Below are 24755 nucleotides of genomic sequence, written 5' to 3'. Positions count from 1 at the left end.
AATGAGGGCCTAAGACCTTAACATAACTGTGTTTTCTCCTCTCCCGCGTCCCCAATCTCTAACCATAATGTCTCGCACCTTCCTTCTGCCTTTCCCCTGTCACTCTCTCCCATCACCATCATCCTCCTCGTTTCCTTTCCAAAACATACTCCAACCACCACCTCATTCACCTGCTCCAGCCACCCTACCCCGAGATCTTCCTTCACCTGAAAACCTTATCCGCCTGCATCGGACTCTCCACCCCCCATGTACCAAACCCCTGTAAACGCAACCCGTCCTAAAGTGGCATCACCCTTACCCACCTCTCCTCTTAACTGCGGGGCAGGTGGGTGGCTAAACGCTCCTTTCCCTACCACTATTCTCCGGACGATGTCTCTTCCTCTCCCTTAAATAGCACCCCTTTCCCCCCAAGTGACCCCCTGCCTGCCTCCCCAGCCAATCCTGTACCCCCTCCCTCTCACGAAACTTCCCGGGGGAAGACTAGCTTCCCTAAGGACCCTCCCTTCTGCAGTCAAGTATGACTAAAGTTTCGCACCCACAGCATTCAGTACTACTAAAGCGAAAGTTCCACAACAGCACGGTTCGTCTCCAATGTAGAATACCCACTACGCGGCAACACCAAAGGAGGCGAGTTCGCGCTCAGCTTGAAGGTGTCAAGATGTAGATGCAGTCAAGATGCTGCTAGGTGGCACGCTAGATTACGGACAAACTGTTTTAGAGTGAATATCGTCATTTTTTACGTGCACTCGAAGACAAATACCTGAGACGAGTGGTCTGTGCCAGAGATGTTGTATCACGCTTTCGCTTCTTACCTAGTTTCACGCCTTTGAGCTTGCCTTGCCTGGCTGCTTCACTTCAAAAGAGTTTGAGGGGGCACGAGGCCGCTCCCCTGCGCATGCGCGCTCTTCCCGCCTCTGCGCTCGCCTCCCTCGCGCTTCCCTGTCTCGCGCACACGCACCGATAGGCGGAGGAAGCCGGCGCGTGCAGCGTTGAGAACAGCAGCAATAGCAGCTGTGCTGGCTGAACGCGAGCCGGGGCTGACAGCTCGAGAGCGCCAGGCTGCCTTGAGCTTTGAGGGCGCATTGAGCGGGAGTCGACACCGCGAGGTGACAGCGCAAGGTACGGCGACCATTGGGAACTGAACGGAGCCGCGCATAGGATACTAGGGGCACTGGAAAAGCTTCCTTCTGCAGGGCACTGCGGAGGCACGGACCAGTGAGGAGATCGTCCATCGGACGGGGCATTGAGTAGACAGTTGGTGCAGGGTACGGAGGGGCACCTTCGACATCCTTGGGTGATTCCTTTACCCATTCGCCATGCCACCTTGCAATCCCTGGACCCTGGGGTCCCGCACCAGCCACTGACCAAAGGAGCTCCAGGAGCACAGGGATGGCCACCGAGCCCCCCAGCCGTCCTTCCAGCACCAGGAGCCGCAGAGCCGCGCAGTACTGCTAGCGGACCAGGTATGTGGGTGTACCGATAGATGCCAGTGTGGGCGGACTGCTGCGCGGGGTATGTGGGAGGAGGGTTATGTGGGGAATAGGTATGTCATTTTACAGGGGCGTGTGTGACTTGGCGGTATGGGTGAAAATGTGCCTGTGACAGAATGTGGTTACTAGGGTAGCTCAGGGGACCGCAAATGGCTCTAGAGTGTGGTTGAAAAGGCGGCCCTAAGATGCGGGTGTTAATGTGGTCCTGATGTGGTGGCACGCTGCATCTGGAGTGTGGGTGTAAGCTGCGGGGGCGGTTATCTATCTCTGTGGGTGATAGGCGGGCCCAGGTATATATGTGGTAAATGGACTGAGGCGTGGGCAAGATCCCTCTGGTGGTGGGAGAGGGAACATGTATGGGCGATGCTTCACCCCAGGTGGTACCGACAGTAATACGGTATATGAGAGTAGTAAGCCAGAGCTCGATAGTAAGGTGGGCCCTGGGTTGCGGTTACTCGGTATTACGATGACCCTGGCGAATCTGGGTGGGAAAGCTTCTCTGGAGGCTGTGCCTGGAGAGTTTGTAGGAGGGTGTTGTGGTGATTTCACATGTGGGGTAAAGCGTGACGTCGGGGGTCCATTCCCACGCACCCCCCCCCCCCCCCTCCGTAGCATCTCCCGGCTCCAGTCTGTACCACGTTCACACTAGTGAGCTGTGACGCGAATTCCCCCGTTGCCCTCCCATGGGAAGGAGGCCCTCTAGCAGCCCTCCCGCCTCGAACATGTTGACACCTGTGACACAATTCCGTCTCCGCCATGCTATTCTCGTACACTGCATCTGTATGAACAGCTCTTTACCGTCTGCTACGCCCCCCCCCCTCTTTGTGGCTTGTCAGGCAGCAATATGGACTAGTCTGCATCACCAGCGGGCCTTACCCAATTCTCCCTGTACCTCGCATGCTGCCATGATCGGTTTCTTCCGCTGCCCACTAGCGCAGGGTACAAAGCCCGTCCATGCCCATGCTTTCGCTTTGCCTCGCCTCCAGTATGTGAGGCAATTACTCATTCTCTAAGGCGTGAGGATTAAGAGGTGACTGTAACGTTATGGCTCGGAGACTGAGTGTCTCTGAAACCGCGCACGATTTGCTGTGGGAGATAGGAGCTTAGATACCGACACATGTGCTACTTTTAGTTACACCCATAAATTTGTGAACTATGGTCTTCCTTGCAGATTTTAGTTTGGTATGTTTTGCTTTGGGTACGGACCTGAGTTTTGGATGCGCTACTTTATTGCAGGAATGAGCTTGCGGCGTGTTCCCTCAGGCGCAGGTGTGACTCTGGGGTGCGTGCTTTAGTAGTAGATGTGAGCTTGAGGAGCAGGCGCGAGCTTGGGGCGTGTTGCTTGGGATGCAAATTCGAGTTTCTAGTATATTGCTTGAGCTGCAAATATGAGCTTGGCGGGTGTACTGCGTGAGGTGCACATGTGTTGCTTTATTGGTGGGTGAGCTTGGAATGTGGTGCTGTAGATTCAGCCCTCGTGCTTTGATTGCACTGCGTCCTCAGGCAAGTGTCAGCTTGGGCTGTTTTTCTTTCAGTATTACAATAGCATATGCTGCTTCATAGTATTTGAGCTTGGGTAATGCTTATTTTTTACTTTTTTTTTATAGAAACATTTGTATTTCCATGATAAGCAATACAATTAGAACGCTCGGTCTGAAAACAGTCTTCACAAGAGAGTTCACAAGACCCCCAACCCCTCCCGCATCTCCAGAGTTATCGAGGCATGCGCTGTACCCAACTTGTGTTAACCGTCTAGTCCGCGATAAGACCAGAGTTTCCTCCTAACCCTCTCGTGTTTACGGAGACCCCACCCCCATTTATAGTTCCTTGTATTTTGGCTCACCAGCCCATGCCACGTGCCCATGCAGTTATGAATTGAGCTACAGCAGACAACCACTGCTTGGCTATATCACATATGGGCAGTGCTTTTGGGATAGATTGGAGCTTGTCATGTGCTGAATTGAGAAAGATGACAAATTGAGACATGCCGCTTTAGGGTATAAGTACCTTGTTAGTGTTACTAGGGCAGCCTGCTGCTGTTTTAAAGGATTTCCTACGGCAAATGTGAGCTTGATTTAGATGTTCTGATTTGGGCTGATGTGAGCTTTCTGCATTCTTTGGGGCAGGTTTGACTTTGAATGTTCCTTCAGGGAAAGTATGAGAATGGGATGTGGTGCTCTAGGTGCAGATGTTAGTTTATCAGTGCGGCTTTAGTGGAGATGTGAACATGGGATGCGGTGCTTAGGGAGAATGTGAGCTTGTGGTTTGCTATTTCAGGCGCAGACCTGAGTTTGGGATGTGTTGCTTTGAATTTGCGGCTTCAGCACGTGTCAGGCTTTTGGAGTCTTCTGCTTTTTGGCAATTGTCAGTCTCGTATGTTCTGTTTTAGGAGCAGATACGAGCTGCGTGTATTTAGATTTGCGGGAGGGTTGGGAGGGGCTGTGAAGCAGGTGGGGGTGAGAGTGATGCTACTTCGGCCAGGTGTGACCTTTGAGTAAGGTTTGGTGTTTGGCGCCATAAGTCTGCGTGCCATGCTTTGGTTTTATGCGCCTCCCTCTTGGACCTAACTTTCTAGTTGGCGCTTTGTGCTCCGTCCCCGGTGGCCATCCCGGTCCCCGCCCCATTGACTGTTCGCGCCGCACATCTGATTGACTCACCGAGCCCGTTAGCATGCAGAGCACACCATCTATCTGGTGTGTGAGGGTGCTCGTAGCTGAAGGGGCCTCACAAGACGGGGAAATTCCCCGCGCTGGCAGAGTGCGAGCGCCCTTCACCACTCCATTTAGTGTGGCCATTCTTGGAGAAATTGCGCAACCAGATCAGTTGTGGACTTGGGGAGGGTGCTTGGAGCCGTGCCAGAACCACGGTCCTTACAGAACTGCTTGCATATGATTTTTTTTGCAGTTTAATATAGCGCGACCTCGACCCGAATGTATTGGAGCGCTTTACATGAGCACCAGCTACATTACTCGAGGCCACAATCATTTTTTGTAGGCACGTGGAGATTGAGTGTTGTCCAGAATCACAGCGTGTTGAGCCGACGCCGAGGCTCAAACCCAGTTTCCGAGTTTCAAACTCGACAGCTCTGCCCGTTATCCCACATCCTATCATTGCTTTCGTGCCGCCCTCCGCTCAGCGGTGGCACCATGTGACTGGCAGAATGAATCTGGTGGCGCCCCAGTCCTTGGGGGCGTGAGTGGGAGGTAGGCATGAACATAATGTCGGCTCCCTAAGATACAGTGGCTCCTGGGAGCCCCAGCCCTTCTGGCGTGCCTCTGCGAGGTTCTGGAATCTCAGGACCACCTCATCACAGCGAATGGGGAATTGTGTTGTGTTACACAGCTGGTTATAGGGAGGAACACATTTCAGCCGACCACAAGTGTTCTTTCCGTAACACACGCTCCCCACACTGTGGTGAAAGATAAAGAAGGGTGTCTGTCCAGTGCATGTATAGCTTCTGGAAGTATGCTTAATATGATGTCTCGGATCTTCCATAGCGGCATAGAGTCCCGTTCTCCTTTGCTGCTTCACAGTAAAAGAAAATCCACAGGAGGGGCGCGTGTGCACCGCATGCGCCCCTCAGTACTACGCGTGACAGTGGAATAGGAATCCGCGATGTGTGTTGTACTCGTCGTGAATTCGGCAGTTAGCGTGGCTCTACGTTAACAAGAGCATCCCTCCAGCCCCAAAATGAAAGCCAGTTTATCGACCTGCAAACATGGTTCGTTCATTTATACTATGTAGCAATAAGCACATTGGTCTCTTTTCTTCACTATCCTTTGCTCAGAAGCCGGGATTCCCGTGGAATGTGCACTTACATCGAGGCACGCCCGGCTTTTAAAGAATTAAACATTTCCGTCACTTTGTACGAGCAGCTACCCTTCCTTTCCCACCGTGCACATCTCTGTAGAGGAGAAGCACCCAGTCAGTCACGCACCCTCCCTTGCAAAATAGTCCCTTCGCGAGCACTGTCGAGAAGCCAGTGTATAATAATTTGTTGTCAGTGCTTTTGTCCCCGCAATTGTTCTTGTAGGTTCTTTGTTACGGTTTTGTTTAACCTCCACATACCATTTCTGCTAAAGATGCGCAGCAGAGCACCAACTATAAATACACAATTAATTTCCATCAGCAACGCTTCTGCGCGGTTTCACAGGAAGCCGAGCTGATCGGCATGCAGGGCACACGGTGTCCTGTTTACAAGGTGTATGCTAATTTGGGTTTTCCCATGAATCTGAATTGTGGACTGGCCGCCCGGCATCGGGGCATTGACCGATTTCATTGAATATGGCATAAAAACAGAAGTTGTTGTGTTTCGAAAAGGTACATCTTTTAATCAACCAACCACACAAAATCAGCGTCAACAAAGGAAGTCGTTTTATTTGGCAGTAAATGCATGGGAGAACTGGGCTCACGCAAACTGCAAATGCCCCGTACAGCCATCCAAAGGCAGTAACGGGGTACTGTTAGGCTTAGATCGTCTGCTTGTAGTTTCTTCTGTGCACTGTTGTTTGTAGACGTGTCACCATTTAATTTCAAGTAATTGAAAATATATGATGTTTTAGTTAATTTTAATTTACGTTGCCGTTGATTTTTATTTTACAGTGACTCCGTCTTTACTTTCCTCAACCGTTTCCACAAATTCTATTTCCCCGAGAGACCATATCAATACTCTCAGAGTTTTTTTTTTTTTTTGCGACAGGTGTATTGTTGCACCGTTAGTGCCCTTCCATTGGTGACGCGCTCGAAGGGACCGCAAGGGATAAAGTGACGTGTCATTCGGTGTATTATGGGACACGTGTGATGAATACATATGTTATATTCCGTATCCGTTTGCTTCGATATTGAAGGCTACCGATTTCTAACCAGCCCCTGCTTGCCTTAAGGAGTATACGCCCTCAGAGTCCATATGTGCGCCAATAGGAAGGAGGCAACGCCTTACTCATTGAAGATAACTTCTGGCCTGATTGACAAGGAAGAAGCCAGCAAAACGTTATTTCACCAAAGGGCAAGGGGCGGGAGGTCTGATATCTGTGAGGCTTGCGTGACCGCTTAATTGCGAGTAAAGAGCCAAATCAGACCATTTTATTTTTACATATTCACAGAACACAGCACTTCACTACACTTTCGAACTGAGGCTGAAATAAACAGTAAATGCGAAAGCTACTTGAAGATATAGAATCAGGCCAATATAAACCATTAACATATTTTCAGATATTTCTTGTGGGATGAGCAGGGCATGCATGCGTTAGTCAGAAATTTATTTGAACACCAAGATCGATCATTCTGCATGATTGATTGGTTAGTCGGAGTATGGCATCTAAAGCCAAATTACCTTGTTTTCCCGCATGACCTGCATTGTTTGTAGATGTGTACAGATGTAGTTGTAAACGTGTTTCCGCCGTTTTATGGGGCAGCGTTTTTAATGCTGGCGAGTTTGCCTTTCACACCTTTTCTGTAATTCCATTTTGGTGTTCATACTTTGGCTCCTTTTGCTCCCAATGCTGCTTGTAGGCCGGTTCAAGTACTGACACGTATGGTGCCGGATTCAGAGTAGGGTGACCACCTATCATTGAGGCAAATTCTGGACAGGACTGTAAAAAATTCAGGACAAAGGGTCAAAATTCGGGACACAAATTCAGAACAAAGGGTCAGAATTCAGGACAAAAACTCAAGAACAAACATAAGTTTTACAGACATACCCAAGAGAGGCCATGCCTCACTATGTTGTCAGTGCATTTATTTACTCTTTTTTAACATAGCACTATTTATTTACTGTGCGTTTTTTGTTATTGCCCCTGGTATGCTACATTCAGGTGTCACATTCCGTCCTTGTTCAGTAGTAAATTAATGCCCTTCAGCACTGCGTTTAGGCCATCACCCTACCCAAATCTACCCAATCTTTCTTGAAGAAAAGCTAACAGCAAAATTGTGATTATGTTTCTGAACATTTTAAAACCCCTGGCAAAAAGTATGGGAAAAATTAAGGTAATTAAACTTATGCTAGTTTAAACACATAGAACAAAAACATCTGGCTCACCCCAACCGTCCATGGACTTTAAAATTAATGAGGCAGGCAGATGGTGTTAACAACACTCACACACCTAATGTCAGGATGTGAGGTACCCACAACTTGTCTGTAGTCTCCCAGCACTAGTGTGTATGTCTGGGACTCTACATTTATTTCAGAAATGGGAGCCCGGACTACCAATCAAAGATAATAAAAGAGGAGGATGACATCGAGATCAAATGGGAGACCCACGGCAAGTGATTCAAAAGGTTGCTGCTGAGAACTGGATAGATAAAGAAGAGAAGAACAAGGTGGGACAATTCCTAAAATCAGACAAGATGGGTCTACCAAGACTATCGGAAGGTATTGTGTACCTGTGGAGTTGTCTCTGCACATAGGAGAGAAACAGAAGACGCACTGTCAAGTGGTTGAACAAGCAACACCCATCCACCTTGGCAAACTCTTCTGGTGCAATGTTCCGCTGTTCGTGCTTGTGAAGGGTGAGCAGGGGCCAAACCCCTTGCAAGGTTGTGCAAGGCAATTGCCCACTTTGTCCATGTCTTTAAATGGTTTTTAAATTGAGCAAAAGCCAAACTAGTGATCTGGGTTATCCCTAAGTGTCAAGTACACATAGGATCTTCAAAATATTTAGGATGTAAATTGCACAAACAAAATGTAAAAAATGTAAAACGTAATTAGTGTTTCTCTAACATATGGCACTGTTTTCCCCTTGATATACAATTAGATCTCAGATTGAACTGGGAACCAGTTACCTTTTTGATACCTAGTGATTAATATCTACTATTCTCTCACTGATTTGCAGTATGGAAATCTCGGCAGAGCGTCACAGTCCCTCCAAGCCAAGTTTGCTTTTTGGTCTTCTCTTCTGCTTTCTGTAGTGGGCCACATGGCACTAGTGAAGATGGTGTGCTACCCCAATTATAGTATTATTTTGCAAACCTTCCCCTTCTTGTCCTTCATTCCTTCTTCAGACATGCCACACAGTTGATTTGGTTGCTGTGGTGCCGTCGAGTAGCTCTTTCCACTCTAAAGCTACCCGTGAATGTGGGTGGATTAGGTCTTCTGGACTTAGAATGCTATTATTCAGCTGCACAGGTCCGATGGGAAGCTCGCTGGCTTTCTGCCCACCTCCCTGCATGAGTTGGGGTTTACCAGTAAAGACTTTTAAGGAAAGCTTAATGCACTGCTCATTGTTTCCTACTGACCATTCTACGGCTCACCATCGGGGTTATCATGCACAGCTTTTTCTTGCCTTGCTAGAACCTGTAAACTCACTGACACGAAGAAACCCTGTGCTCCTGCACTACTTTGCTAAGCCTTCCTACTCACACAGGACGGCTGTGCTCAGAACAACTCCATCAGTGGCATGCTGGTGTCTTAAAATTGGGGGATTTGTTTCTGGACGGTGATTTACTAAATTTCCAAACCCTTGTGGCAGACTACCATCTTCACCCCAGTCAACTCCTTACTGACAACCACCTTAAATAATCATTAAATGCCCTATTTCATGTTTGCCACCTAGCACTAACCCTACAAGAGGTGTGCCAGATGCTCTACACCAGAGGAACTGGTGGCAAACTGATAGAATGGGTGTACAGACCTTTCCTGCAACATGGAAACCCCTCTAGATCTTCTTATCATACTAACTGGGTGATTGATGTGGCCAAACCTCTGCAAGATACAGAATGGACTAAAATACTGGACTCTCCCCACAAAGTATCCCACGGCTGTCACTTTAAGTACATTCATAGTGCTTCCTTTGGAATGCATTCCGCCCATTGCTTGCCATTGGCCTTGTGGTTTGTAACTCACATTTTGTTGCTATCAGTTTGCTAGCTTTATTTGTTTTAGGCTATGCAGCTTGAGCTTGTCCCTTCCCTTGCCCAAACCTTATTTACAGTATCCTTCCTAGTGCTCCCTTTCTGTAAACAGGCCTGTAAATCTTGTTCTTATCTCCTCACATTTGCTGTGCATTCAAAGAACAAAGTCAAATGTCAGGCCCTGTCTTCAGTGGGACCTTAGTGTTTACTTTTCTTTCTCTGACTTCAAAGTGAAAGGATTTTTGCGACAATCTTGCTTGATACTGGGGTTAGGAAAGATTTTTTTCTATCACATGACAACATTTAAATAAACTTCAGAATATATCAGAATTAGGAGTACAAATGAAGCACATTTTTGTTAATTCTGAACTGTTCTGGAAACAAGTACCTTTATATGATTAAAACAAATCATTGCATTAGGTGATGCAATTTCCACACATCACTGTCTGTGCAAATGTAATGGCCATTTCAATAAAAAATGTGTTGTCTGTAATGGCAGTGTGTTACTATACCATGCATATTTCACTCCACTCTGCTCTGCACCACATCACTGCACCTTACTCTGTATTACTCCACTTTATACCACTCCATGCCGCTGCACTGCACTCTTCTCCATTTTGAACCACTCCACATTATGCCTCTGAACTTTATGCTGCTTCACACTATGCCTCTGAACTCTAATCTGTACCACTCTACTCTATGCCAATGCACTTGACGTCTCTCTACACCACTGCGCTCTGCGCCTCTGTATGCTATACCACTCCAGTCTAGGCAACACCAGTCTAGTCCGCACAACTCCATTCTATGCCACTCTGCAACACTCCACTGTACGCCACTGCACTCTAAGCTAATAAACTCTATGCTAGTGCACTTTACTCTGTAACACTCAACTCTATGTCCCTGCACTCTTCATCAATTCACTGTACGTCACTCTACTCTGAAACAATCTATTCTATGCTACTGCACTATATACCACTCTGACCACTGCACTCTAGTTCAATGCACTTTACACCACTGCACGCTGACACTCTACTCTGTAACAGTGCACTGGCCGCCAGTATACTCTACAGGACTCTACTTTGTACTACTACATTCTGCACCAATACACTCTAATTCACTGCACTCTGTGCCACTCTAGTCTAACACCCTGCCACTCTATGCCACTGCACTCTATGCCAGTGTACTCTAAACTACTGCACTGTGTGTCACCGCCCTTTACTCTGTACCACTGTACAATATGCCACTGTTCTCTGTACCACTCTACACCACTGCACTGACACTCTACTCTGCAACACTGCACTCTACACCACTCTATTCGGTACTACTGCATTCTATGCCACTGCACTCCATGCCACTGCACTGTGCATCACTGCACTCTACTCCACTCCACTCTACATCACTGACATTCTACTCTGCAACTTTGCACTCTCCACCTCTGTACTGTACACCAATCTACTCTGTACTACTGCATTCTACGCCACTGCAGTACAACATGTTGGTGGAGGGTACCATTGAACCCACTGAAGTTTCTCCATGGATTTCTCCGGTTGTTATTACGCGGAAATCGGATGGGAAGGTGAGGTTGTGTGTAGACTTGAGGTCTGTAAATCAGAACATCGTGGTTGATACCTACCCTTTACCCAACATAAATGAGTTGTTGTCTGCGGTCAAAAATGGTAGGTTTTTCTCAAAATTAGATTTGAGGAGTGCTTATCATCAGATTAGACTTCATCCAGATTCTAAGCATGTCACTGCATTTGTCACTCCGCAAGGTACTTTCCAATTTACTCGTATGCCTTTTGGTCTGGCTTCCGCAGTGAGTGTGTTTCAGCGATTGATGGGTCAGATGTTTGGTAGCCTGAAGGATGTATTATTTTTTCAAGATGATATACTTGTGATGGGTGAAACAGTTGATGAACACAATGTCACACTCAGAAAAGTACTCAAGATCATTGGAGAATCTGGTCTAAGTCTGAATAAGGAAAAATGTATTTTTTTGGTTGAGGAAATTGACTACCTCGGGTATTCTATTGCTAAAGGGAGCATTAAACCAAAGAAAAGTCTTCTAGAGGCCATCAAATTTGCACCTGCACAAGCTGACAAAGACCAATTGAGGTCCTTTTTAGGACTGGTGGAGTACTACTCCAAGTTTGTAGATAAATTTGCAAGCAAGACTGAGAGTTTAAGGAAGTTGTTGAGGAAGGGGAGTAAGTTTTGTTGGTCTGATGAACAGGTGAGTTGCTTTGATCGAATTAAGGATGAGATTTGTGATGCAGGTATTTTGACAGCTTTTGATATTAAATTACGCTCTATCTTGACTGTGGATGCCAGTGGTACTGGTTTAGGAGCAGTCTTATCACAAGTACATGGAAAACAAGAGAAGACAGTCGCGTTTGCTTCTCGTACGTTGACGCAGATGGAGCGAAACTATTCTGTCATTGAGCGTGAGGCTTTAGCGGCTGCCTGGGGCACAGAATATTTCAGAACGTATTTGTGGGGGTTAGAGTTTACTTTTAGGAGTGATCACAAACCCTTATTAAGAATATTATCTGCTGGTGGTGCGGGGAAGGGGTCAGCGAGGTTGGCTAGACTATCTGCAAGATTACAGGAGTATCTGTATCGTGTTGAGTATGTTCAGGGTTGGAAAAATGTTCAGGCTGATTGTCTGTCTAAGTTGTTCCTTGACTGGGAAAAGGTGGACGCTCAGACGGTAAAGTCTAGTGATAAGGATGATGCCGTGGCTTCTATCTGTGATGTTGTTGAATGGGGTTTAGGTACATTTACACTGGAGGAATGGAAGAATGAGATGGCAGCTGATGATTGTCTTAAATGCGTTTTTAAACTAGTCTCCTTAGGGATTCGAAAGGAGAGTACCCTTCCGTTGTCTGTTAGGCCTTTTTTTGGATGTGTTGGATGAACTGTCGTGTTGTGGGGACAGCGTATTGATGCGGGGGAACGTTTTGTTCTACCGGTTGGGTTGAGGTTTAAATTATTTACCTTAGCTCATGAGGGTCATTTGGGTCAAGGGATGACGAGCAGGAGACTGAAAGAGTATTTTTGGTGGCCGGGATTGGATGGACAGGTTAAGTGTTGGGTGGAACAGTGTAGACTATGCAAAGAGAGTGAGAAGAGGTTCAAAGTAGGAGTTGGCAGGGTGGAAGGACATATTGAAGATCCGGGGAAACCTTGGCACACAATTTGTTTAGATTTCATTGGTCCGCTATTGGAAGTTCCGTTTCAAATGCGTTTCGCAGTAGTAGTAGTGGATGTACACTCAAGATGGTTAGTGGTTAGGTTTGTACGTGATGTCACCACGACCACAACCATAAAAGTTTTAGAGGATATTTTCATGGAGGAAGGCATCCCCAGGGTCCTTATCACAGACAATGGCACTCAATTAACTTTGAATGAGATGTGTTTGTTTTTGAAGAATTGTGGAGTGCGACACACCAGGACGTCCCTATACTACCCACAGGCTAATGGAATTGTTGAGAGAATTAACAGATTAATCAAAGGAACAGTACAGTTAGCTTAGGCTAATCATTGTAGTGTGCAGAAAATGATTATTGATGTTGTACGAGCATATCGCTCCACGATTCATAGTGCTACTGGCGTGTCTCCTTTCTGAGTGATGAGAGGGAGATCGATGGGGTCGAAATTGATTCCTTCTTGGCCTCAAGAGTGGGTTGCATCTGGTGGTGAAAAGACGAGTGTGCCCTCTCAACATGAACATGGATTGATGGTGGGAGACTGGGTCAAAGTCAAGTCAGGTAGAGTAAGGGCGGGTGTTTCAAAATTTAGAGGCCCTTTTCATGTGAAGAAGGTGGGAAAATTTCAAATTGAGATTGAAGGAGGAGAGAAGTGGAATGTGAGGAATGTGGCCCTGTATTAGAGGGGTGGAAAGTGTGTTTCAAGTCAGGTGGAGGATGAATGTCCTAGCTCCTTCTTCTGGAGTGATGAAGGAGGATCTACAGGAGGATCTACTTCTGGTGTAAGTCACGTTACTGATCCTGAAGCTGGAGAGAGCAAATCACAAGGTTCCAGTGCAACTCAAGAGAGAGAGAATTCTTAAACAAAAGGAGTTGTTCGTGAACAATCGGTGAGGACTCGCAAGTGTCCTAGTTATTTGAAGGACTATATTTTGAAGTAATTACGTCTCACAAATGATTTAATTATTTTAAAGACTGTGTTATGAGGTAACAACTTGTCTGCTTTAGACGGTCTCTGTTTTAAGTTTTAAGTTTTGAGTTAGTTATTTTCTTTATTACATTATTGTAATTTTAGCATTTTTTTTCTATTAGTTGCTTTATGTGAAGGCAAGAGGATATGTTGTTTGTGGGTTCTTAGTGCGTTCTTCTGAACGCAAGCGGTCTGAGCATTCCGGAGATGACAGTTGAATCTGTTTCTCCGGAGTGGCTGGACGCTAGGTCGCGCTTACGAATAAAGTTGTGTTTTGACTTACCTTTGCTGTGGACCTCACCGTCTTTGTCCACTTCATATAGCAAATGGGTCTGCAGTTGGAGACCGTGGCTGGGTCAGCAGATGGTAGTGTGTTTCCATGTGTCCAGGAAGGTGGCTGAGTCAATGGAGGCATTGAGGTTGGGTGTTAGTGCTTCACTGATCATCAGTAGTTCATGGTCAAGGCGTGGTGGGCACAAGGGTCAGATGGGCTCAAGTGGATGATTTTCATGGTAGTGGCAGTCTCAAAGGTAGTGAGGGCAGGGCATGATGTCAAGTTCATTCTTCATGTGTGATGGGAACTTGAATTGTGACGGGAACAGGGCGTAGTTGAAGGGTCGAAGTACACATGTATGCAGATTATCTTGTTACAGAAGGATTCTGAGAGCCTGTTGCAAAGGTCATGCAAGGGGGCGATGCTGCAGGAGGTGTGGTGAAGACTTTGATGGCGAAGATTTCCTTGCTGCTGTTTATGCCGGCATCAATGCAGGCTCCAAGAGCTATGTGCTTGGTGTTCTGTATCTGCTGGTGGTAGTGTCTTAGGGCAGATCTTTATCCATGGTGTTTTAACTTTCCCTCATTTGCACTCCAGTTGCTTGCAGAGGCGTTTTGTCAGCCTAAGTTCCTCCGTGTACCAACTGTCAAATTTAAGTATACATTTCTCAAAATGGGTAGAGAATATTGCTTTTTGTAAGTGCCAAGCATACACATCAGGGTATTAGGGTTTTAGCTTCCAGTTTCCTTAATAGAGAAACAGTAGCACTTGCTTACTCAGAGTGACTTGAAAATGTGTGCAGAGGAGAAGCAGCAGTGTTCAAAAATTAGACTCAAATTCTTCAATATCATAGGGCAGTTTTAATGTTTCATTTGACTAATGGGGTGTATTAGTAAGGGAATGCAAGGCGCTCTGGATAAAAGTCAGCCAAAATAAATAACCTATGAGGCACCCTCACAAGGGAAAACACCCATCCCTTAAAGGTTTATGAATAAACCCAACCAACTATAGAAAACAATATGAGGCTCTCCACAATTTTGCAGTTTCAATAATCAAGGTGCATGTTAACTCAATTGAGTAATGTTCATGCAAAATTTAACAGAATCCCGTAACGTCTGGTCCAATCAGATGATTTATCAAAGAGGCATCATTGTAGTCTGTTATGAATCGAACCATATTGGATTTCTCCACCACATTGTTTCGATCTTTGGTTCTCAAGGTATCACTTCTATCCAATTGTTTAGCTCTAAATTGTGCCCTTTTGACTACCTTGTTCGAGTAACCTCGTGCTCTAAATCTTCTACCCATATCATCAACATGGTCTAGAAACTCGTCATCCAAACTACAGTTATGTCGTGCCCTCACAAGTTCCCCAAAAGGAATTGATACCACCTGATGTCTGGGGTGTGCACTCTTAGCATGAAGAATAGAGTTGCATGCTGTAGCTTTACGAAAAAGTCTACTTTGAATTTTACCATCCACAATGAAAAGCTCTACATCCAGGAATTCAATACTCACAGAACTGAATTGATAAGTGAATTTAACATTCATGGAGTTCGAGTTTAAAAAGCTACAAAATTCCACCAATTTCTCCTCCCCACCGGTCCAAATTAAGGTTGGGTGTTAGTGCTTCACTGATCCACAGTAGTTCATGGTCAAGGCGTGGTGGGCACAAGGGTCAGATGGGCTCAAGTGGATGATTTTCATGGTAGTGGCAGTCTCAAAGGTAGTGAGGGCAGGGCATGGTGTCACGTTCATTCTTCATGTGTGATGGGAACTTGAATTGTGACGGGAACAGGGCGTAGTTGAAGGGTCGAAGTACACATGTATGCAGATGATCTTGTTACAGAAGGATTCTGAGAGCTTGTTGCAAAGGTCATGCAAGGGGGTGATGCTGCAGGAGGTGTTGTGAAGACTTTGATGGCAAAGATTTCCTTGCTGCTGTTTGTGCCGGGGTCAATGCAGGCTCCAAGAGCTATGTGCTTGGTGTTCTGTATCTGCTGGTGGTAGTGTCTTAGGGCAGATCTTTATCCATGGTGTTTTAACTTTTCCTCATTTGCACTCCAGTTGCTTGCAGAGGCGTTTTGTCAGTCTAAGTTCCTCCGTGTACCAACTGTCAAATTTAAATATACATTTCTCAAAATGGGTAGAGGATATTGCTTTTTGTAAGTGCCAAGCATACGCATCAGGGTATTAGGGTTTTAGCTTCCAGTTTCCTTAGTAGAGAAACAGTAGCACTTGCTTACTCAGAGTGACTTGAAAATGCGTGCAGAGGAAAAGCAGCAGTGTTCAAAAATTAGACTCAAATTCTTCAATATCATAGGGCAGTTTTAATGTTTCACCATCTGCCAAATCCTCCTCCTGATCAGACACAACTTCTACAAGGCAGTAAGCATGCACCTTGGTCTGCTAACGGGAGGGTTGTATGCAGTGCATCATGGCTCAGATTCATTGCTTGCAGTCTCCACAGAATCTAGTGGCAATAAAAGGCACAAGGAGAAGGTAGACATGGCACAGCAGTGATAGTCATCCAACATCTCAAGTCATGGGACTATTCCTAACATGCTTCACTGAGTCTAAGCAAACTACAAAGCAAATTCAAAGTACTGCCCCTAATCCAGCATGATTTATGAGCTGAAGACAGGGTCACACGTTCAACAACGCCAATTTGAAGGGTTGCGTCTTTCATTCAATTCTCAACATGCTCCTGCATTTAGCATGAGGCAAACACATTATCAAGGGAGGGTGTGGAGAATTCTCCTGTCTGACATCTAGCAGAATGCATGCTTGGCTGAAACATGTTGCAGGAGATAATTTTTGTAGAGTTTTATACCAAAGCTCTGAGATTGGCCCTTAAGGCAATCTTGTGAAGCATGTCAGTAGAATATTTTGTGACACAGGTCTAGGCCTCGCTTGACTCACTTGCACTTGCATAAACAAAAGTTTTCAAGCCAAACTAAATGTCAGCAACACCTTCGTTCTTTGTTCTTTCAGGGTAACACTCACAGTTTGATTACTAAATAAGTTAGGAGTTTAATTTTAATAGAGCTGCAGGGAAATGTTCCTGAATTGCAGTGATCCATATGTAAACCATAAGCTAGAGATGGTAGTAAAGGTGCTACAACTTTTTAAATAAATTTCTTTATTGACAGATTAAAGCACATTACGTGGTACAGTGCAGTATAATTATTAAGAGGTCCTTGGGCAACCATTGTAGATATATGTCTGCATCGTATACTGGTGTAACATTAGTGCAAATCAATGTGCAACAAGTAAATCACTAGCAGTCAAAATGATTGTCAATGATATCTGCCACATAGTAGCTTGAGAGTACCATATGTAGCCCCAAGAAAGAAACATAAATGTGTTGCAAGATATAACAATACAAACACAGTTTGTAAAAAAACATTCTATAAAACTCCCTTCCCGACCTCTCTACCCCTCCATCTTAGTTTCCATTCAGGTACCTTATTACACATCAAGGATTGCTCTCGGGACTTTTTGCAGTTTTGCTATTAAAAATATTTTGAATGTAGTTATTCACTCATGTTCAAGTGCAAATATCTTTTCTTCTAAGATCACTCTACCATCCCTGCCCTCTCCATCCCCCAGTTCCGACCGAATCTCCGCAGGGGGTTCAGTAATGCTTGCATCATTGCACCCCAAGCTAACAGGGTCATCCGCCGTCTTCGCATCTTTGCGTGTTCTTCACTTATCTACCTCCTCCACCCCGGCCCACTCAAATAAGTCCCTTTTCCAGGCCTCGCGAGTTGGCGTTGAGCACTCAGCCAGTTTATTGCTATACGCAGTTTTGCCACAGTAAGCCCTATATTGTGTATCGTCTACTCAGTGTCCTTTTCAGGTTGTCTGTGATTAATACTATTATTGGTAGCCACACTGGAAAGACTACTAGCTTGAAGAAAATTTATAATTCATACCTCAGGCCATCAGAGGTAAAAGAAACAATGTGTGGCTTACAGAGACCCCACTTAGTCATTAACCTCTCACCAAAAAAACAGGTACCTCTGAACACTAAGGCCCTCATTACGAGTCTGGCGATCTCTTGACCAACAGGCTGGCGGTAGGACCACCACATTGTGACCGTGGCGGGGCCGCCACGGTCGGACCACTGACACTGCCAGGCTGCCGGCAGCCTGGTGGTCCCTTGCTTTTAGTCCGCCAGTTCAGCACTGCTTGCAGAAACACCTTGGGGATTACAAGTCCCCATTCCATCAGCCTCTCCATGGCAGTTTACACCACCATGGAAAAGCTGACGGAATGGGGGCCTCGCAGGGCTACTGCACTGCCCATGCATTTTGCATGGGCAGTGCAGGGGCCCCCATGCACAGCCCCGTTGCGCATTTCACTGTCCGAATTACAGGCATTGTAATGAGCGACGGGTGTTGCCGCACTGCCACATTGGCACCAGCTCCATTAGGATGTTAATGCCCTGTTCAACGCAGGGCGGGTGGGTGGAAACTCTGTTTCCGCCCTCCGGCCCTGCGGGGAACACCTACTAGGGCCGGCGGGGTTTAGGCCACACAGGCAGCCTGAGGGTGGAAAGAGTTTGGCGGGTGGCCTCTGCCGGCCGCCAAACTCATAATGAGGTCCTATGTCTCATTTTGTTTTCTTCTTCAGTCCTGGGATTCTCTAATTAAGGCCTTTTGTAAGACTTTTTCACCTTCTCTGCAAGCAGGAATGCTGGCTAGACATGGCAGGCATTAAGCTAGCCTAGTTCTTATGCCATTTCAGGGCAGAGTAACCACAACAATAAGGGATACATTGTCTCCAAATGAATGTAAAATTGTAAATTTGCCAAGTTACAGTGAAGAAAAGTTTCAGCACTATTAAGGGCCAGTAGGCAAGTATTATGCATTTCTCTTTCAGTTTATTAACTCTGCAGCCCATGAAAAACACCGGTATAACAATTAACCAAAGACTATGTATCCCATTAGTCTTTAGAGTTGAACATAGTTTGCTAACAACCATTGAGTGAGTCCTTTATAATCATCCACCAAGGAAAATCACTTCCTCTTTCATCGTGCAGTAACATCTGAACATACCAGTGTTGTTTCTGCTCTGATCGTAGGAAAAAACAACTAAAGGAGTAAGTCCTATATTCCCATTTCGTTTAATATACTCATCATTAGTTTAGAATTACCATTAATTCTCACACCCACAACAATAGTATCAGCACCAGTATGAATACAATGGATTCTGCTTATCCTCAGCATCGTGAACATTCTTTTAAATCATGGGAGGGAATTCTGAGCTAGAATAATTGGGAGAGATAATCCTCACCACCATGTCCTTAGTAGAATTGAAACTTTACTTCACTTTAGCTGGAAAATTTTACACTCAGTCAGGAACAAAGATTATGCTAGTTTAAAGCTGGCCGACCACAAGTGATGCCATTCCAACCACTGGTGTAACACAAAAGGTCTAAAACATAGAGTCTGAGGACCAGTCTGCTGCCCTGATGATATCTTTCAAGCTCTCCCCCAGAGAAAAGGCTTTTGATGCAATGGTGCCTCTAATAGAATGTGCCCCAAATACAAATGTGTCAGTGCCTGCTTCCTGTACTACCCATCTCATCCAACGAGCAATATGTAGCAGTTAAAACTGGTTTAATGGTTTCTTCAGAGATATGAGTGACAAAGCTGTCCCAGGAGAAAGGTGTTCTTCCGTCATGCCTTATATGCGCTGAGGCAGCAAACCACGCACAGTTTGGGATGGTGAGGAAAAGATGGGTAATGGACCACCCTTGAATTGGATTTGGTTCTTCTGGCAATGGTAAATGAAATCCCTTCTGAGGTAAACATCTGAGTTGTGATTTCTAGCATTCAAACATCTCTTGCATGAAATGAAACATGGTATAATTGCAAACTCACCAGTTAGATCCTTACAAGATAGATAATCATTATCCTGCCATGACTGTACTAGTCGAAGAACCACATTGATATCCTATAGCAGTGACTCCCAACCTTTTGACTTCTGTGGACCCCCACTTTATCCTTACTGAACCTGGGGACCCCCACTGAATCCTTATTGGAACCCGGGGACCCCCCCCAATGTCCTAATCTGTTAATATCATATAATATAATAAGCAGTCATGGACCCCCTGAGGAGGCTTCGCGGACCCCCAGGGGTCACTGGACCACAAGTTGGGAACCACTGTCCTATAGTATGGAATATCGAGGTTCTGGGAGATTAGACAATCTAATCCCTTTTAAGAGTCTATAGATGAGAGGATGTTCTTTCGCTAGAATCAGACTGATGTCAAAATGGCCAACCTACAAACATTGATCGTGCTGTATGCTAAACCGGCATCTGCCAATTCACACAAAAAATGTACTATGTAAACTGCATCTGCCCCCATAGGATCTAGGTCCCATTGCAAACACCAACATGACCATCTGCGCCAAGCTGAGCTGTATCACTTGACCATAGTCAGCCTTGCTCTTCTGATAAGGACAGCGTGTGCCGATAGGCTTGGGATTTCCCAGCATCCCTGATAATCATCCATGCCATGAGAAAAAGGGTCCTGTTCTGAATCAGCTAGTGCAAGTTGCTATGAGTGTCCATCAGTAGGTTCAGGGACCAGGGAAGTAGGAATGGAGAATCCATGGAAAGTTCCAGAATAAACTGGATAGCAAACTTGTGATCTCCACTTTGGTGTCACCAGAATCACCTCTGCCTTTTGTCGGCTGACGTGCGCCATGAGTCTGTCAGTCATCAAGAAGGGAGGAATGTGTACCCTAAAACTTGACTCCAATCCCATAAAAATGTATCTGTTGCCTCTACTAGAGGGTCTGGACACCAACTGAAGAAGCGCAGGACTGGTGGTCCAGCCGTCAGGCACAGGCCCCACTTGAGCATAATCTTCTGAAACTGGATGGGTCCAAATTTCAAGCACTGAAATCCCTCAGATGTCTGTAGTGCCATCCGCCGCCAGTTTCAGTCGACCCAGTAGGTACTCCACTGTCACTGATTTTCTGTGTTGGAGACTGTGATTCCAAAAGTCTCTGGCCAAATCTGCTAACGGCATTAGACCGAGTTCTGCACAGGCGACATGTGAATCTGACCGCCAAGACATTGCCCATCTTCAAAAAATTGAGCGTATAACCTTGTTTGCTGCCAAGCTCTTGACTGCAAAGAATCCTGGTAGGAGTTCCAAGCAATTGATGTTCAGTTTCTTTGTTTCCTAACCTCTGTGGTAACATTCACGCAGGGAGCTATCCATCCTTGTCAACTTCATCTGACCAGATCCGGGGTCGTGCCAAAGATAGCCATTCCATTCCAGGTGTGCATATGGTCGAGCCACAATCGAATCTCTGAGCCTCCTTAGAGAGTGGGCACTTCCTGAGCATACTCAGATCCCTCTTGAGGTGCATTGCCTACAGACATTGAAGAGCTCTGTAGTCCAATGGATCAAGTAAGATGGCTTGAATGGAAGTAGATAGGAGTCATAAAATCTGGGCCAGGTGTCTTAAAGAGAGTTTTTCTTTCTCCAGCGGTTTGTGTAGCTCCCTGTAGATGAGAAGCATCTTCCTTTGATTTAACCACAACAACTCATGAATAGCATCTATCTTGAATTCCAAGAAAACAAACTTCTGGGTTGGGATGAACTCGGACTTCTGTGCATTGATAACAAACCTGAGGTCTTGGAGGAAGGATATCACCCAATGAAGTTGAGCTAGTAGGGTGTTGCAATTCTAGTGCATCAAGAGAATGTCATCTAGTTAGACTGTAAGTCTGATTTCTCTGGTGCGCAGCCATTCCATGGCCGGTCGATGCACCTTGGTAAAGCCCGATGGTGTGCAGGAGACACCAAATGGAAGACAAGTAAATGCAATGGCTTGTCCTTTCCATTTAAATTGCAAGAAGCGTCTGTGGGGGGTAAGAAAATTGGAATAGTGAGGTAAGCGTCCTTCAGATAGACTTACCATCCAGTCGAGTATCCCTGAGCAGGTGTATTCCTTCAATTTTGAAGTGCTGGTACACTACCCACTTTTTTTAAGTCTTTCAAATTGATCACAGGACAGTACCCTTTGTCCTTTTTCTCCAGGAGGAAAATGTTGCTGGGGAAACCTGTGGGGTGTATAGAAGAACGCAGGATTGCCTCTTTTGCCAAGAGTGTGTACCTCCTGGTCTACCATTTGTATTCCCTCCTGTGAAAAAAAAAAAATACCCAGGACCTGGGGTGCGAAATCTGTCTTAGCGTCACAGAACTCTGTGAAAACCCCTAACCTCCTGTGATTTTTGCCTCAATTGTGGACGAGCAAACGCAACCCGCCCCCCACCTCTGTAGAGAATAAGGGTTATTGCATACCATTGGTCCCACCTGAATATTTGCTGGCTCTCCAGAAGCCTCCTCTTTTGCTACGTCATCTGCCGTTATCACGGGAAGGAAAGAAACCCCCAAACGTCTTTTGTTCCTGCCATTGCATGGAAGTCCTCGATTGGAGTTTGTTGGGTGTTGAACTGCAGGCGTGGCTGGACAGGTGCCCCCTGCCTCTTCCGCCCCTCTACAAAAACATTTTGGCTGAATTCTCTGCATATTTATTTTTGCGCTTTATCGATGGAGGAGGAAGTGTTCACAAATTTTGTAGTAAACCATGCAGAGAACAGTGTGCTTCAATAAGTGCGATCGCCCTGCGCTCTCTAGTGACGCCGAATGGTGAGTGTGCACCATCTAGAGGTGCTGCCACTACACCACGATCCCTGACTAATAAGAGCAGGTCTGACAGCAGAATCCTCCCCTGTGGCACAGTTGCGATTGCGCGACTGCCTCTGAGAACAGGGGAATTAAAGTAGTGCACCAGACACACATTAGGGTAAAGCAGCTCAAAGAAAGAGAGCAACATTAATAAAGGACCCTGCAAGGGGAACAGTCAATTAAGCAGTCACAGCATAACACCAGTAGCATAATTCCCACAATGAAAATCATTTACTAAGGGAAAAAGCTTATCTGGCTGCTGAGCAGTAAAGAAAGAGGAAATGCTTTTCCTTGGTGAATTATTTTAAAAGACTCACTCTGTGGTTGTTGGCGGACTATGTTAAACCCTAGAGATTCATGGGATGTGTAGTCTTTTTTATTATGTATTACAGTGATTGTTTTTTATGGACTACTGACTTAATAAACTGAAAGAGAAATGCATAATCTGAGACTCCGGTCCTGCTATAAAATTGATCACTCTCCTTTTAAGTAGTTGTCTTAGGTCAGAGCACTTCTTATTGCTAATGCTTGGGTAATTTACTGGCACATGACCTTATTCACAGAGGGCCTCTGCACTCAGACCGGAATCTCCCCAATGTTGTCATTGTGGAGATTTGCTCTGAATGCAGAAGCTCCCCCATTGAGGCCCTTTGAGAGTCAGGACCACAGAATGTAAACATTAAACAAATGCAAGGATTTTAGTTTAGAAAATAAATTTAAATGACAGAAGAAAGGCAAAGGCTTGGAAAAATATAAAAATACTAAAGTTTACTTGAAAACTAACCAAAGGCAAAATATTACCTCACTGGCTATAGTTATTCTAATACTTTGGTACTAGAACACATTTTTAACACCCCTCAGCATCCTAACTCTTATGTGGTATAAAATATCCAAAAGTGAAGAAATCTTTTTACTCCACTGATTAATGATAGGCCATCGAGGAGTCAACCAACCTCATACAAGTACACATTTAGCCCCTTCTGAGCATTCAAAAATGAAAAATAACTGTTTGTTGTATTGTAAGTATAAAGAAGTATCCAAATTACTCAGCCCTATAAATAGTAGAATTTAGAGATAGCATCTCTCCCCATTTGAACTAGGTATAAGCATCAGCCTCTTTACACTTTAAATAATATTTTACTGCCAATTCACCATTCTAAGAGGAGTATGAAAAACCTTACATAATTAAGGTCTTTGTGGTAACCTTCAGTTTGTGAGTTCATGGAGTAAAATCAAACAAATTCCCCAGAGACCCTTCGCAACAGTCTTTCTAAATGTAGGGTACATGTGTTTGCATTTGTCAATTCAAGGAATATCTCATTGACAGAGCAACAGTCATATTAATGGCTCATTGTGAAGTGGGAAAGTAGACTCAATCAAAACTGCATGTATTAAAACAGATTTTAGGTGAACATAATGAGAGTTGCAGATCAGAGGTTTCCTGACATCATTATCATTATAAAAAAAATTCTCCCTTGAAATTTAATGATGTGCACATCTAGATATTTAATATTTAAATCAGCTAAGTTAGTTGTAAAATAAGGGTTATTTCAGAGATGCGTACATTTGTAGAGCATTCAGATATTGAATGTCCATCTCTATAACCAATGTAAATATCCTTGGAGGTTACTTTTATATAGGTTTTTTTTCCTGTCAATAGCATCTAGAGATTTTTAATTATTCAGAGTTCATTGCCTGAGTTATTGTTGTACTCTCAGGTGACCAAAAGACCACTTAAAATTCGGCATTCCAGAGCTCCAATTGACTGTTAAAGTTGGAGCCATGTATTAGCCTGACGGACTTTTCCTTGTCCCTTAGACACATTTAGTGATAAGATTGTAGTCTTTATTACATTTAATAGCTAATTTATTAATAGAATCTGGAATTGATCAAAAGTACAGTCTGGTTTATGTGTAGTTCTGTTGTACTTTCCACAAATTTGGGAGTTGAAAATTCAACCCAATCACTTCAGAGGAATACCAGGATTATTGTCCAAATCACCCACTGCCAGTTTCATCAGACTAACAAGTTTGGGATTTTCTTTAATTAAGGCAATATCATTAACAAAGACCAGTATATGACAGGTGTTAATACATGCAATGAACTGAAAAGAAGAAATTTAGGATCTCTTGGCAGGTCAGGCAAACTAATCTTAAAGTAGGAAGGGAGACAATCTCATACATAGTACAACTGAACATAAACAATAGGTATGGTGCAGCCAAAATAAAAATAAAATGACTGGTTA

The 24755-nt window shown here is 45.0% G+C and overlaps 1 protein-coding gene across 18 annotated transcripts in view; it reads left to right on the top strand.

Moving 5' to 3' along the window:
- The first annotated feature begins 941 nt into the window (after nucleotides 1-941).
- ADGRB2 (adhesion G protein-coupled receptor B2) overlaps nucleotides 942-24755 on the top strand; it is a 1191470-nt gene continuing 1167656 nt past the window's right edge. For 7 of the 18 annotated variants that reach the window (XM_069223314.1, XM_069223308.1, XM_069223306.1 and 4 more), the window contains exon 1: nucleotides 942-1463. The gene's annotated coding sequence lies outside the window, so the exon portion shown is untranslated. The remainder of the gene's footprint in view (nucleotides 1464-24755) is intronic. The other 11 variants (XM_069223312.1, XM_069223298.1, XM_069223316.1 and 8 more) reach the window with 5 other exon arrangements.

This window comes from Pleurodeles waltl, chromosome 3_1 (genome assembly GCF_031143425.1).
Source record: "Pleurodeles waltl isolate 20211129_DDA chromosome 3_1, aPleWal1.hap1.20221129, whole genome shotgun sequence".
NCBI lineage: Eukaryota > Metazoa > Chordata > Amphibia > Caudata > Salamandridae > Pleurodeles > Pleurodeles waltl.
This window is presented reverse-complemented; position numbering and strand designations above follow the sequence as displayed.